General features: G+C 46.3%; 2 long non-coding RNA genes across 3 annotated transcripts; both read right to left on the bottom strand.

Annotated features, from left to right (window-relative positions):
- Positions 1-5,287: 5,287 nt before the first annotated feature.
- Positions 5,288-6,411, bottom strand: LOC146671787 (uncharacterized). 2 transcript variants are annotated; one of them, XR_014911500.1, is made up of 4 exons: positions 6,282-6,411; positions 5,910-6,119; positions 5,554-5,728; positions 5,288-5,471 (listed from the first exon to the last, which is right to left on the bottom strand). It is a non-coding gene; the product is annotated as an uncharacterized LOC146671787 (long non-coding RNA). The 2 variants fall into 2 exon arrangements; XR_014911499.1 differs by having other exon boundaries at positions 5,288-5,728.
- Positions 6,412-9,621: 3,210 nt separating this feature from the next.
- LOC146671786 (uncharacterized) lies at positions 9,622-12,572 on the bottom strand. The gene is made up of 3 exons (XR_014911501.1): positions 12,309-12,572; positions 10,096-10,354; positions 9,622-9,812 (listed from the first exon to the last, which is right to left on the bottom strand). It is a non-coding gene; the product is annotated as an uncharacterized LOC146671786 (long non-coding RNA).
- Between the last annotated feature and the right edge of the window lie 1,161 nt (positions 12,573-13,733).

Raw genomic sequence — 13,733 nt, 5'->3', positions numbered from 1 at the left:
AACCAAACAAATCCACAATAAAATCCAATGCAGGACAAATTTACGCCAACTTAATAGAATTTATTAAAGAATAGTCTATTCATGTCAAAAGCCTGTAATACAAATCATAATCTTGGCTGCTTCAGTGGGTCATATAATTGTAGCAAAGTTGAGTCACATCTTATAAAAACACAAGCTGTGAGGAAATCTTTTCCCCTTTCTCTTATTTCACGTCTCAGTTGTAGTAACCTTTGCAAACAAGCACAGCTTAAGAGGACAGAATGCAGTCTGTGGTATTAGTCAGAATCAGGCATTAGCATGTGTCTGCCAAAAGGAAAATGATCAGAAACGTTGCCACTGATATTGTGCAGACCTCATCACCACACCATCAGCAGCATGCAGCACACCGTGATAATTAACATAATTAAAATCAAATAGCAAAATGTGCTTTGGATCCATGCATGTGAGATATCAGCATTTTATTGTCTTGTTGTGCATTTAAATCCGTGATATAACATGTGTGCGTACAGAGGAGGCAGAGACTGTCCACAGACATCCAGCCGCCTCCAGTCTCGTCTGCATGAGAGAGATGCAGGTAAATTCCCACCAGAACATACACCCACTTACTTGCTCACACACACACACACACACACACACACGCACGCACGCACGCACGCACACGCATGCACGTATGCACGCACCCACGCATGCATGCATGCACGCATGCCAGCATGCATGTACAAAACAAAGTATTAATTGTGACAGTGCTTCCAAAATAAACCCTGCAATAAAAAATAACAAATGAACAAAAAACATATCAGAAATAGTTGTAATGGCTTTAGAGTATATGTAGAGACATTTTCTTATACACTGTTAATCCCGTTTTTCACACCAACTGACTGCTGTTCAGTTTGTCTGTCCAGTAATTATTGGCAGAGAGGAGAGGTTACAGATAAACACTCTTTCCAAAAGTCTTTGAATATTTCAGGGAAGTATCGTCAAAGTGCAGGATTTTTAGCTTATTTCTGCACTGCTGTGAACGCACATGCTCCAGAGGATGAACGGGCATTTGGACATGACTCCGTCTAATGATGTTTTGACATGGATGTACAGTGGAACTAAGTGACTGCCTTGCAGCAAAAATAGGGCAAGTGGGCATCCACCAGCTTTCACTAATTATTACAATTAAGGCCTTCTAAATGTGAAGTAATCACCGTAATTTCAGTGCCTTCATCTTGGGGCAATTAAATGACAAACAAACAACCCAGAGTTTGATTTAGCAATCGCTTCTTAATGGAATTAATTATGGAGGAAAACAACAGGATGTGATTATTTTTCAATGAAATGCATAAGTTACCAGACAGGATGAGCTTCTAAATTTGACTAAATGGGTAATGAAAACAGGTGGTAGTAAGAAATTAAAATCCAGCAGGCCAAACTGTGCTGTGAGCTCTAGTTTAGACAATGCTTAATCAATCATGTAAGGTAAACTCTGCGTAAGTAAAAAAGTAAATGTTTATGAGATGAGTTAATAAAACACATGTGGACTAAATCACGAGGCCACTCTGCTGGATTTTATATTTTGAAGCGATTCACAGCTAAATCAGCATGGGTATATTGTATAATTAAGCTATACAACTGATGTTTTCACGGTACCAACGGTATCAACGATGGATCAACCAGCATTGCTAATAATGGACCATCAATGATGGTAGGAAAGAAGCTGCAGAACTGCATTCGTGGCTGGTCAAAACTAACAACCGACATGGGCCTTAAAATCCACCAAGGCAGGAAGAAGTGCCTCAGCAAGCTGAGAAAGGGGCCTCGCATTGACGCATACTTTTTAAGAAGTAAGTCAAATCAGTCAATTTAAGTCTAGAGGCAGGAGAATCCCCACAATCCTCAGGGCATCAGCACCCTGTTCGAAGTTCATTGTCGTACAGACTCCCCCATAGTCTCCAGATTGGAACTCAGTCAAATCCAGACAGTAGCAGTTCCCAGTCTAGAGCTTAGCCAGCCACACCCAATATTAGATTCTAGCTCAGGGCCCGGCCATTTATTATCAGCCTCTAGCTTTAAGTTTAGCCACCAACAACTAGCAACACACTTGGGTGTAGACAATCAACACTACGTTCCAGCCCAGAGCTCACCCAGAAACAGCCAACAGAATCTTCCAACACTGTCTAGTCTCGCACTACCAGAAAGGGAAAGGAAGATGGAAGGCAGGAAAGATCAGATTCTGTGGCCCAGATCCAGTGAGAAAAGAGAGTGGGAAACCATTGACTTGGAACTGGCTCTTATACTAGATCAACAAAAGGGTCCAGTTGAAAGGAAGAGGCGAAGAGCAGGAGGTATTCTGATCCCTAAGGAGAAGAATTCCTCATCCATCAGCCAGTTTCGCCAGATCAGCCTGCTGAACGTAGAGGGAAAGATCTTCTTCAGTGTCTTGGCCCAAAGGTTATCTACTTTCCTGCAAAGAAACAACCATATTGACACATCAGTGCAGAAGGCCGGTAACCGGGGCTTCTCGGGACGTCTGGAGCATGCCAGCGTCATTTGGCACCAGATTCAAACTGCCAAGAAGGAAGAGAAGAGACCACGAAAAGACCTTCATGTGGTCTTTTTAGGCAAGCAAAATAAACTGTAGGAAACTAAACAGAAGAATGAAGAAGAGAAATAACAATTTAACATAAACCAGTGACACACTCCAGGGCCTGATCAACCCTGGTAGGGCCTCTTTGGATGAGGGTGTCTAGTGATAATGGCCGAAACACCCGATGAATCCAAGGTCCACTACTGATGATGTGTCCCAAATTTTAAAATGATAAGTTAGATCAGATCTCTATTCCCTAAACCTAACCAAGGAAGGAAAATGGCAGATTAACCTGGGTAAAAGACCGAAAGTTGAGGCAACCAACGATGGGCACTGCTGACAAAGTTTCTGGGCTGCCTTTCCTCATAACAGCCATCCCCCAAGAGTCTCTCCATCTAAAGCAATGCATTATCAGGGACTGTAACATCTAGTCCTTCTTACTGAATCAGTTCTTGCAATCAAACATGAAGGTAGCTTTCACTTTTCATAACACCAAATGTTCCTGACCACTTGTAATTCAGGGCTGTCAAACATGCAGCCAGCAGCATTTTTTTCTGCTTTGTTATTAGGCAACAGCTTTACTGACTTATGATGTGGCCAGTGATGTAAAATGAGTTTGACACCTTTGCTCTAATTCATCTGAAACACAAGCAAGAATTTAAATAAGGCTGAAGTTAGAGGTTTCACATATAATCATACAGCAGATCAAAGACATACTCTTGGTCTTTTGGATGTATTTTCAAAATAACAGCAGTCCACTGCACTGGTTGTTAAAGGCTTCTGAAGCAGAAACCTCACACATCATTTCCACTGGATCATTGTTCATGTTAGTTTGGATTTCTAAACAGAATAACATCAACATACAAATGAGCGTTGAATACAAAACTCTCAGACGCTGTTCCTCTCACAGGGCTGGGAACGTATTTAGATTACTATCTGAAATTTCAAACTGTATTTAACTTGTCAAAGGGACACACACAGAGTTCATAACCTGCCTGACGTTTTGCTTAGTAATTTGTAAGCGTGAGTATTTGTTTTGGATCCTGTCTGGAGCAGACTGGGAGGCGTACAGGGAAACCCAGGTACTTTAGCCATGGGAACGTCATGAATGCAAAACAAAGCCCACCCTGTCCTTAATGTTTTTTTGTTTTTTTTAAATGACTGACAGTGGTTAAATCCCACCAGGATCTTGGTCACGTCAAAACATTGTGTTTCTCCTTCTTGTATTCGATGTGCATATAGCCACTTTGTGAATGCTGGGACTGAATGCTTTTACTGCTAAGTAGTCGTGTGAATATGTAGATAACACCATCGGCCAGATGACTATTTTTACACTCAGGGACGCCGTCCAACTCTGTGACATGAGCTGCTGGGCTCTATTGTACCTCTCTAGCCGCAGGAATAAACACCTGCTGCTGTTCTCAGAATAATTATACACACTTTAAGAACTGCCCTTTTGCTAAGTATGAAGCTCTCCATCAAGCAAAGACAGAAAAATTCTTCTGGGTCTATAGCTGTCAGCTATTTACTGATAGATTCTCTCCGGAGCTTTTAACTGTCGCTTTCTTTTTGAACTTTAGTTTAAGAGGCGCTCCAAAGATCCTGAAAACAAAGTCATTTTTTTGCAGAAGCGAGAGCTCAGATGGAAACATGTGATGTCATTAACTTCCCTGCACCAATCAGGATTTGGCAGGGTTGGTCATTGTGGGGTGGTTAGCTCATGTTGCTGAGTTGGAACATTAATTAAATTTGAGAACCCACACACTAGGGTACTAAGAAACTGAATACTACAGTAAATGTTTGCTTTGGATCTGTTATTTTATGTGTGACACTTTTATGAATATTTAATATAAAAAGAAGTGTTTTAAATAATAACTGGAGTTTATGTTAGCACCATTAACAGCAATATCCATGGGTTATTGCTGTGTACACAACTGCCACTGTAAATCTCTGTGATCACACGTGACAGCAGTGCCACTAGGATTTGTGCTGAAAGAAAAAAGATCGACTTTGTATCACTAAAAACTCATCCCTGAAACAGTGAGTTGAGAAGTCATTCAATCCTGTAACGCCAGGTGTATCAGTTTTTGTGAGCTACTGAGATCTCTGTACCAATCAGAACTCAAGAAGCTTCTCAGATGAGAGGTGAAACGTCTTCAAGAAACTTGAAGATGGTTCAGGCTTTAGAGAGTTTAAACCCCAACATATCAAACAAAATGCATCATTGTTTAGCTCAAAGGGATGTCATGTCCGGTAGCTTCTTAAATTTAAGCTAATTAAGAGGTTAATTGCAAGCAAGTAATGAAAAAACACTGTACTTTTATCATACAAACCCAACTGTTCTGATGTGTTATATGCACTCACCTGGCACTTTGTTATGTAAACCTTGCTAGTATTGGGTAGGATCCTCTGCCTTTAGGTTCTTGATCCTGTTTACATGCCTGAATTCACTGAATTGTTGCCATGTGATGGGCAGATTGTAATGTTAACAAGCAGTTGAATAGGTGTACCTAATGAAGTGGCCGGTGAGCATAGTTGGTAAACTGATATTTAAACTGATAATAAAAGTCAATAAGATAGAATATTGCACATTGATAACTTCTTAAAATTTTCTCGTATATGTTTATGGCTATATATTAATGGACTGTTGATAAACGTTAACGGGGTCAGGAATGAGAGTGGGTAAATAACACTGATCAAACAATCTATGTTACGGGAGTGATGAGTAAGAGAACCCAGACGCGGATCGCTCGTTAAGATTGAACAGTGTCTTTATTTACAGTGAAGCAAATCCAAAGTAATCCATAGTGCTAAGTCCCTTCCGTGCTCCCCTCGTGTGTCCATACGACTTTCGTAAACAGTGACGTCTCTCCTCTCGTATCTCCGTCTCACTCGTAGCCTGGAAAAAAGGCAAACAGATGCGGTTAGCCTCCCTCCGCTATCAAACGTTTGTCTAACACTCGCTGAATTCGAGTCACTACCCGGCTTGGTGGAATACTCCAGCGCTGTCTGTCACTCAGCCACACCATTAAATAGTTCTGTCACAATGGTGGATGATTGGCAGCAGCTGGCGAGGAATCAGTTGCAGGTGGGACCACTCAGAGTGGCGGAACTTCCGGGTCGGACATCTCCCGTTGCTACGCAACCGCGTAACAACTACAACGGAGACAAAAACAGAGCGGGAGAACAAACACACACACACACACACACACACACACACACACACACACAGGTCGCCGGTCGGGGCACCGTCGAACCTGACAGTACCCCCCCTCTAATGGGAGCCTCCCGGCGACCCAGCAAACTTATCAGGGTGCCTGCGGCGGAAGTCTCTCACCATGGCAGCATCGAGAACCGCGGACCGCGGCACCCAAGAACGCTCTTCCGGACCGTACCCCTCCCAGTCCACCAAAAACTGAAAGCCCCTACCGCGGCGCCGGGCATCCAATATCCGCGATACGGAATACGCCGGCGAGCAGTCGATAATCCGGGCGGGTGGCGGGGGCCCGGAGGGCGGGCACAAAGGGCTGGTCCGGACAGGCCTCACCTGGGACACATGAAAGACATTGTGAATTCTCATGGAACGGGGAAGAGACAAACGTACAGTCACAGGATTCAACACGGCCAGGATGGGGAAGGGCCCGATAAAGCGTGGAGCCAGTTTCCTAGACTCGACCCTCAGAGGAACATATTTCGCAGACAGCCATACCTGTTGCCCGACCTGGTATGCAGGGGCCGGAGCACGGCGGCGATCCGCAAGTCTCTTGTTCTGCTCAGCGGTCCTCAAGAGGGCGGTCCGGGTGGCGCGCCATGCCCGCCGGCAGCGCCGCAGGTGGTGCTGGACTGAAGGAACCGACAATTCCCCCTCCGACACAGAGAGAAGCGGGGGCTGATACCCCAGGGAGGCCTCAAACGGGGAAACCCCAGTAGCCGCCGACGTGCTAGCATTATGGGCATATTCGACCCACGCCAGTTGATCGCTCCATGATGACTGGTTCGAAGAGACCACACAACGCAGCATCGCTTCGAGCTCTTGATTAGCCCGTTCCGCTTGCCCGTTGGTTTGAGGGTGGAAGCCGGACGACAAGCTGGCCTGGGCCCCCAGTTCCTTACAAAACTCCTTCCACACTCGCGACGTGAATTGGGGACCCCGATCGGACACGATATCTTGGGGAACCCCATGGAGACGGAACACCTGCTGCGTGAGAATCTTGGCAGTATCCAGGGCCGAAGGGAGTTTCGGCAGAGCAACGAAATGAACAGCCTTTGAGAAGCGATCGATCACGGTCAAGATGACTGTGTGACCCGAGGAGGGGGGAAGACTGGTAACAAAGTCCAGTGCAATATGAGACCACGGGCGGCTGGGCACAGGCAATGGACGAAGGAGGCCAGCAGGGGGTGAACAGGAGACCTTGTTTCGGGCACAAACGGGGCAAGCGGCCACATACTCCCGAGTGTCCTTCCCTAGAGTCGGCCACCAAAACAAACGTTGCAGAAAGGCGATAGTGCGGTTTTTACCCGGGTGGCAGGCAAACTTGGCCGTATGGACCCAGTGAAGGACCTTACTTCGGACCGCCGCGGGAACAAACATCCTCCCATCGGGCCCAGTGCCCGGATCAGGTTCCGACCGCTGGGCAGCCTTAATAACCCGCTCTATGTCCCAGGTCAGAGCCCCCACGAAGCACGAGGATGGCAGAATGGGTCTCTCCTTCTCGTCTGGGTCGAGATCCGGGGAAAATTGGCGCGATAAAGCATCTGCTTTAAGATTGCGGGAGCCAGGTCTGTAAGAGATGGTCAAGTTAAACCGAGTGAAAAACAGAGCCCACCTGGCCTGCCGGGCATTCAGTCTTTTGGCCGCTTGGAGGTAGGTCAAGTTCTTGTGGTCTGTCCAGATAACCACCGGATGCTCGCTGCCTTCGAGCCAATGTCGCCACTCTTCAAGCGCCAACTTAATGGCGAGGAGCTCCCGGTCTCCAACGTCGTAATTGCACTCTGCAGGAGATAAGCGACGTGAGAAAAAGGCACATGGGTGTAATTTTGCATTCACTCGTTGGGATAGTATTGCCCCCACACCTGCGTCTGAAGCATCCACCTCCACAAAAAAAGGTTGACTGATGTCTGCCTGTACCAACACCGGAGCTGAGGAAAAGAGGTGCTTGAGTCTCACAAAAGCCCGTTCAGCGCCGGGAGGCCACTGGAATGGCTGCTTAGGAGAGGTTAGGTTGGTGAGAGGCAGGGCGACCTGACTGAAATTGCGGATAAACCGTCGATAGAAGTTGGCAAATCCCAGAAACTTCTGCAGCTGCTTACGGTTCTTGGGTTCAGGCCATTCCACCACTGCCCTCACTTTGGCCGGATCTGCCCGCAGCCGTCCCTCCTCGATGATGAACCCCAAAAAGGAGACTGTCTGCACGTGAAACTCACACTTCTCTGCCTTTACAAACAGCCGGTTCTCCAACAGGCGCTGCAACACCATTCTCACGTGCTTGACATGGTCAGCCGGGTTCCGAGAAAACACAAGGATGTCGTCTAGATAAACGAAAACACAATGATTAATGAAGTCCCGTAAAACATCATTTATCATGGCTTGGAAGACCGCCGGAGCATTCGTGAGCCCGAAAGGCATCACCAAATATTCAAAGTGCCCACGATGCGTGTTGAACGCCGTCTTCCACTAATCCCCCTGGCGGATTCTCACCAGATGATAAGCACTGCGGAGGTCCAGTTTAGAAAAGATGGCAGCCCCCTGAAGGAGTTCAAAAGCAGAGGTGAGTAAAGGAAGCGGGTATTTGTTCTTAATGGTTATCTTGTTAAGACCTCGAAAGTCAATGCAGGGGCGGAGCGTTTTGTCTTTCTTCTCAACGAAGAAGAAACCTGCCGCGAGAGGAGAGGTGGACTGCCGGATTATCCCGGCCGCCAGCGAGTCGGTGATGTAGCCCTCCATTACCTCTCGCTCTGATTTCGAAATACTGTATAGACGGCTTGTGGGCAAGGGAGCGCCGGGTAGCAAGTCTATCCCACAATCGTACGGACGATGGGGGGGAAGAGACTGGGCCTTTTCTTTACTGAACACCTGGGCTAGGTCGTGATATTCAGCTGGAACTGCAGTCAAATCGGGAGGAGCGTCAGGTGAAGATGGGCTAGTGGACGTCTGGCTAACTGTAGCAGAACGTAAACACTGTTCATGACACTTAGGACTCCACCCAGTTATCCTGCTGTTCTCCCAATCGATCTGCGGGTTATGGCGTTCGAGCCAGGGGTAGCCCAAAACTAGCGGAGTGTGAGGAGCCTTGAACAGAAACAGGCTGATTTGTTCAACATGGTTTCCGGAAAGAGAAAGAGTCAAATCAGTAGTGCGATGTGTTATACTGGCCAAGGGGGCACCATTCAGCGCCGCCACCTGGAGGACCTCAGGTAAGGGTTCAACAGGTATGCCCAACGTCTGGGCCAGGGCTTCGTCAATAAAACTTTGTTCGGCCCCCGAATCGATTAAAGCACTTCATGGGTGAATACAGGACTGGAAAATCAATTTGGCAGGACAGCTGAGGTGGGGCAAGATGTTTGCGGTAACGCCCGTCAGTATGCCCACGGCTACTGACGAGCAGCGTCTTTTCCCGACTCTGGGCATTTATCAGAAAAGTGTCCTCTCTTTCCGCAAGTGAAACACTCACCCCCCTGAGGTCTTCTCCGTCGGGCCACAGACCTAAAGCTGGCTCGACCGATCTGCATGGGCTGCTCCTCCTCCTCCAACGGCTGTTCCTCCCACTCCCGTCTCCACTCGAGAGAGGGCCCTGCCGAGGTTTTGCTGCCGCCCGCTGGTCGCCGTCCAAACTCACGCCTATGCTCATCCAACTGAATGCACACATTCACCAAAGCACTGAGCGACTTAGGCAGTTCTCTTGAGGCCAACTCACGTTTTAGATTTTCGTTCAGGCCGTTTATGAAAGCCCCTCGTAGTGCATTTTCTTGCCAGCCGGTCTCCTCGGCCAAAATCCAGAAGTCAATCGAGAAGTCCGCTACACTCCTCCATCCTTGTTTCAGGGAAAACATGCGATGTGCTGCGCTGTCGGCGCTGGAGCCTTTGTCAAAAACACAACGAAATTTGCACAAAAAATCTTCATAAGAGATAGCAGGTTGCATGCTTACCACGGCCTGGGCCCATTGTAAAGCGCGTCCAGTCATTGATTCCACCATTAACCCCACCTTGGCTCCATCTGAGAAATAAGACCGAGGCTGTTCTCTAAAAATGAACGAACATTGTGTTAAGAACCCGCGGCTCTTATCCAGATCCCCACTAAACTTCTCAGGGGCCGGCAGCGGGTGCTCGCGCTGCAGTGTGGGAGGGGAAGGAGGCAGAGGAGAAGCCGCGGCTGTGCTGAGAGACGGCCCGGGCGACGGAGCATCAGCTGCAGCCCCAGGGGGAGTTAGCAAAATCCCTTTTAATTCAGCAACCAGCTGCCGTAACACAGTTTGTTCTTCAACAACATGTTTCATCATTTTTTCATGGCGTTCCAACATCTCACCTTGAATCGAGAGTTCTCGCAGAACCGGAGCGGCGTCCGCTGGGTCCATGTAAGTGGCTGGAGTATTCTGTTACGGGAGTGATGAGTAAGAGAACCCAGACGCGGATCGCTCGTTAAGATTGAACAGTGTCTTTATTTACAGTGAAGCAAATCCAAAGTAATCCATAGTGCTAAGTCCCTTCCGTGCTCCCCTCGTGTGTCCATACGACTTTCGTAAACAGTGACGTCTCTCCTCTCGTATCTCCGTCTCACTCGTAGCCTGGAAAAAAGGCAAACAGATGCGGTTAGCCTCCCTCCTAGTGATGGCCCGCTTGAAGCTGACGCTCCGGAGCGTGTGTCGAAAAAAACAACACACTGGTTCAGAAGCACTGTGTCGAGGCTTGCTTCGTTTGGCAAAAGTCACGTGACCAGTGACGTCCGAAGCTTCATTACGCACGTAACTGCTTCGGTACCTGATTCAAACGGATATAAGGAAGTGAATCATCCACGGGATTCGTGGAGTGTGTTGATGGTGACAGATAGCGACGAGGTGATCATTCCACTGACAGATATGGAGCCAGCGAGGAAGAGAGGACGTTCTGGCGTGTGGGAATATTTTGAGTTGATTTTGCTCAATTCATTTTATCTGCCGAAGTGAAAAACTTGAAATGTCCAAAATCATGTTTTCATAATGTAAATATCATTACAGCATATGACTTTAGGAACACTTCCATGTGAATTAAAGCTAATGAAGACTACAAAAATGTATTTGACACTATACGTACATTACATTGCTACACAGTTTAGAAAATCATTTTGTTTATTGTTTTTAGGTGATAGTCTGCAGGACCCAGGGATACCTGCATATCTACCAACTTACAGTGTAGTTCCTGCACTCCACAGCCTCTTCTGTTCCATGCAAGTGGATTTTCTCCAGGGCAGGAGAAACTATTTCTAAGAAAAGAAACAGACTCAGCCAGCGCACAGTAACAATCCTCTTTTTAAATGTAAATAACAAAAGGGCTACCTTACATAGATCATGTTTTTACTTTGCAAGTTCTTGATTAGGGGTGGGTTTTGATTATCGCTTTTCTGATTACAATCCATGCTAAATTGAATAAAGTGATATTGATTCATTAAAATCCCGTGTCGATTTGTAAATTAACGTTATTATGCCTGAAACGCCAGCATCTCAGGTTAAACCTCACAACATGTCGTCAAACACCATACAGCTAAAACAGTAACTGGGAGCAGGTTTACGGATTCTGCATACAAACGTAAACACAGAGCGCGGACCCGACGCGTCAGAATCAGATTTTGATGTGTCGGCGGGTCCGCGCTGTGTTTGCCTCTTTTTTTTTCGCTGGCTTCTGCAGCTGCAGGTTTCATAACTCTCTGTTTACATCTCTAATTAAGTCTCACATGTGTCAGCTTTCTTTTAATAGATACGAAATTATGGATATATACTGATACATGACCAGAATTGTAATATTTCTGACTGAGGCAAAACTTTCCAGATTCCAATCAAATTGAATCGGATCCTGTATCGAATCAAAAATGATTCTACAAATCAGTGACGATGCAGCCGTACTCAGCTTCCTAAGCATTTTCCCTTTCCAGTTCACAATCAATCCCACCCCTAGGTCAAAAATATGTATAGGACAATTGGCCTAATCTAATATTTTGTATGAACCTGTCCAGCTGTCCAGTGATTAAACGACAAGTAGATGGAGGCAGGACTTCACAGCAGGGGCATACTCCATAATGTGCTGTGCATTATCATATGTATATTATATATATTGCTCACTTATTGTATTTACCAACATCAAGGAGTTATGAGCAAAGAAAGGCCACACCATAGTGCATGTTTAAATAGGGAAAGTTTATTGATCAAAATGTATTACGCAAATACGCATTACATTTTTTTCAGCCCCCCAATCGAGAAAACAAAACCAATTACATGTTCAAAGCAACGGAACGGTGGCCCAATATCAGAGAGAACTCCACTCTTGAGTGAGCACTGATAATTGAGCAGTCCGTTTTATTTTGCAGATTCAAGCTGCTCTTCAAAATTTTCACCACCAGATGTCACCGGAGAGGACTGTGTTGAAAAGCTTCGAGTAATGAACCGTTTTTCAATACAAGCTTCAGTGCTTCGGAAAGCTTCATTTGGCCATCACTACTCCCTCCGCTATCAAACGTTTGTCTAACACTCGCTGAATTCGAGTCACTACCCGGCTTGGTGGAATACTCCAGCGCTGTCTGTCACTCAGCCACACCATTAAATAGTTCTGTCACAATGGTGGATGATTGGCAGCAGCTGGCGAGGAATCAGTTGCAGGTGGGACCACTCAGAGTGGCGGAACTTCCGGGTCGGACATCTCCCGTTGCTACGCAACCGCGTAACAACTACAACGGAGACAAAAACAGAGCGGGAGAACAAACACACACACACACACACACACACACAGGTCGCCGGTCGGGGCACCGTCGAACCTGACAATCTATGTATGTATAATTGCATAACAGGTGCTTGTGAAGTTGTAACAAGTCACTCTGTTGTAAAAGCTCTCCCAGGTTCCATACAGGCAGCCTTTTCTCAGAGACAGTCCTGCATATTTATTTGACCCTGCAGAGGGAAAGCTGATGTCTGATAAGAGGCATTGCTCACTCCTGCCTCTGAAGAGGCCTCCCTAGGGAAACCCATACTCTGGCCAGATGGCTGTCATAGGTAGCACGGTGAGAACATAGGTGATAGCCTTTCAACTTGACTGCACGTCTATCAGCTCCTTTCTGAACAACCTGATAACAATGCTGATAGAGATTTGGCTGAAGAACACTTGGCTCATCATGGGAGCACTTAAATGGAAACATATTTAGCTGCTTGCATGTATGGTTTAGTGTGTATCTTCATTGATTTGGAGTTTAATATCTCTCCTATAGAGCCTAGGACAGTGAGACAGCTGCAGCAAACTTGATTTTAATATTACATCTAATATTTTAGTAGGAACTATGTTGAAAAAGGCACAGTTTTCATAAAAAATGTTACATTTTAGTACCGTCCCATTGCCCCAATCGTATGAAACCATCACCTAAATCCAGTCTGCCTTTACAAACACTGAATTTCAATGCGGTACTCGAATGCCAATTTTGCAACAATGGATTTTGTGAGAAGACGTCAGCAGGAGTTGCATTGTGTCTTTGTGGATACAGAGAAAGCATATGATGTCAAAACTGCCGTACTGCATGATCAAGCCAGGAGTGGCAGAGAAGTATGTGATGGTGGTGCAGGACATGTATGAGGACAGAGAGACAGTGGTGAGGTGTGCAGTAGGAGTGATAGATGGATTCAGGGTGAGGATGTGATTACATCAGTGACTGGTTTAGAGACTGTTCTTGTTTCGAGTGGTGATGGACAGGCTGACAGATGAGGTCAGGCTCAGTGGACTATGACGTTTGCAGGAGACATGATCTGAAGTGAGAGTAGGGAACAGGTGAAAAAAGAGTGTGGATAGGTGGAGGTATTCTCCAGAGAGAAGAGGAATGAAGTCCATAGAACAAAGACAGAACACATGTGTGGATGAGAGGAAAACAGGTGGAGGGAAAAACATTTAGAACTACTGGCTTATGCTGAAAATGGGCACACATCACTGCTTGAA

Source organism: Rhamphochromis longiceps, linkage group LG4 (genome assembly GCF_057381845.1).
Source record: "Rhamphochromis longiceps isolate RC_006_pf linkage group LG4, R_longiceps_female_GT1.1, whole genome shotgun sequence".
Lineage (NCBI taxonomy): Eukaryota > Metazoa > Chordata > Actinopteri > Cichliformes > Cichlidae > Rhamphochromis > Rhamphochromis longiceps.
This window is presented reverse-complemented; position numbering and strand designations above follow the sequence as displayed.